At 49.3% G+C, this 2,643-nt stretch overlaps 1 protein-coding gene across 1 annotated transcript in view; it reads right to left on the reverse strand.

Annotated features, from left to right (window-relative positions):
* tmcc1a (transmembrane and coiled-coil domain family 1a) overlaps nt 1-2,643 on the reverse strand; it is a 31,481-nt gene that overhangs the window by 27,740 nt on the left and 1,098 nt on the right.

The following is a 2,643-nucleotide window of genomic DNA, read 5'->3' on the forward strand; positions in this document are numbered from 1 at the left end:
CTTCCTGAGTGAGGTCACATGCACTGAAAAACACATCGCCCCCTTGGCTGTATCTTTGCAGAAACTCTGTTTGATGTCTGATGTGTGTGTTTCATAGCCAAGAGGCGTCTCTAGTGAAGGCCTGGAGAACCATACCATATCAGGTTGCACACCTGTCATAAACATTAATTAAAATCAACAGTAAGACCAGTTCTATGGTTAGGCTTGGGACTGCGTCTTGCTCAGAGAGTTCTCACATAGTGATAACTGTAGAGAAACCAAGTACTACTGTGGTGTAATATTTGTATCCTCTCTATATATTGTACTACACATTGTATAGTGTAGGTAGTAGGGATGTGTGCACAGACTATTTTCACCGAACACTAGACGGGGGTTTTGTAACCGACATTACTGTACGCCTAATCTAACTCGTATATTATTGTTTTATTTTTAATTTTTAAATGGTCTGTGTCTGCAATAAAATATATCTACAGTATCTAATAGTGACGGAACGTAGCCTGGTTGATCTGTGATCCTGGTTGATCCTAGTTGATCTGTGATCCTGGTTGATCTGTGATCCTGGTTGATCTGTGATCCTGGTTGATCTGTGATCCGTATTGATCACCCCCCACGGTTCGGACTGCATGTGGATCGCAAATTAATTGCAAATTTTAACTTAAGTAATAATAAAATCAAATCATGATGCCACAGTGAAAAAGTGTACATGGTGTGTTTTACTCTGAAGCGCAACGATTGATCCCAATTGCATTTCACCTACGGTATGTGGTACTTCATTGATCCCCGAGAGGAAATTAGGGTAGGATACTATTATAGAGGGTTTTCACGGCCCGTCAGCAGTCGGCCATGTTGGAGGTTTCAGGCTACTGAATGTAGAGAGATAGCTAGATAGATAGGTATATCAATATCTATCTAGCTAGTTAGCCTTAACCTGACACGCCAGATGGTTTGCTTCGCATAACGCTCTGTTGGAAACTATTTGGAAAAGGGCAGGCACTTTCAAAACTACTTGGCAGGTGATTGGATGAACCATCTGTCTGTCAACGTCGATCACGCGCTAACTTCAACCTCTCATCGCTGTTGTCACACCTAAACCCGCCCAGCGTAGCTGGTTGATGAGATCGTTTTCTGATCTGGCGAGAGAAACAGAATGTAAGCTCACGAAATCAGGATGGTCTCACAAGGCTAAGTTAACCTGAACTAAAGCTTAAACCTCCAACATGGCCGACCGTGAAGTCTCTAGCCCCAACTCTGCCTCCATGAAAGACCCTTTCTCATAGAACCCCACCATGGTAGAGAGCACCCAGGGACACAGAGGACATGTTCTCTCTGGTAATGATGTTAAAGAGCTGTCTAGTTGCTGCAGGTACACACACACGCACCCACGCACACACACACACACACACACAGACAAAGGGACAGCACAGGCCTGGGCACCCGCTAACACTTCCAATGTCACACGCACGCACACGCACACACACACACACACACACACACACACACACACGCCGTGCCGTCGGGCTTCTCCGGGGTTCTGAGGAGGGGAGGAGAGGAGATGGGGGGAGGAGAGAGGGGGAGAGGAGAGGGGGGGACAGGTGGGCTGCAGGTGGAGGTGGCCTGGGGCGAGGGAGGGGGGGCGAAGCGAGAGGGTCTTCATCCTCCCACCCCCCTCTTCCAATATCTCCCATAATCCTTCTCTCTGAGGGACAAGTTGAGCAGACATGCCCTGGAGGGGGCTTCGACCTCCACACACACGCGCACACACACACGCACACACACACACACACGCACACGCACACACACCATCCACCCTTTAGGCTTGGCTGCTGTTTCATCTCAGTTCAATACCACATACCCCCCTTAATCCCAGCCCTCCTTATCCTCGGTACCTAAACAACCCCCCCGTTTTTTTTTTTAAGAAGTCTTTGGTCTTGATAAACCTCGCAAAACACACTGTGCCTCCAAGCCCTCCCTCCCTCCCTCCCTCGCTTCCTCCCTCCCTCCCTTCCTCCATGTTTTTCAGCCGTTCTGTCTCCCTCCCCAAGTGGAGACAAGGCCGGACTAGACTAGACTAGACTAGACTAGACTAGACTAGACTAGACTAGACTAGACCAGACCAGACCAGACCAGACCAGACCAGACCAGACCAGACCAGAGTAGACGAGACCAGACACCACCACTCCATCTGGATAGAATCCACAAGGACTGATGTGTGCATGTGTTTGTGAGTTGGATGGAGAGTGCGCGCACGCACGCACGCACGCACGCACGCACGCACACACGCACACACGCACACACACACACACACACACACACACACACACACACACACAGCCAGCTGAAGATGACCTGAGGAGAGCATCATCGATCAATGAATGAGCAGCGGACACACAGTAATTACTCCCACAGGCCTAGCGGCAGCTGCATCATGAATGAGCTGTTAGCCGAGCCGACGTTCCCTCTCAACAGAAACCCTACTCTCACACACACACACAACACACACACACACACACACACACACACACACACACACACACACACACCGTACACCGTTACCACCACACATCAGCTAACAACAGGATGTCCACTACTAGCAGCTCCCTCGACGAGAGAACTAGACACTAGTCGTAGTAAAACGCTCGCAAC

The sequence above is a fragment of the Borostomias antarcticus genome (genome assembly GCF_949987555.1).
Source record: "Borostomias antarcticus genome assembly, chromosome: 11".
Taxonomy (NCBI): domain Eukaryota; kingdom Metazoa; phylum Chordata; class Actinopteri; order Stomiiformes; family Stomiidae; genus Borostomias; species Borostomias antarcticus.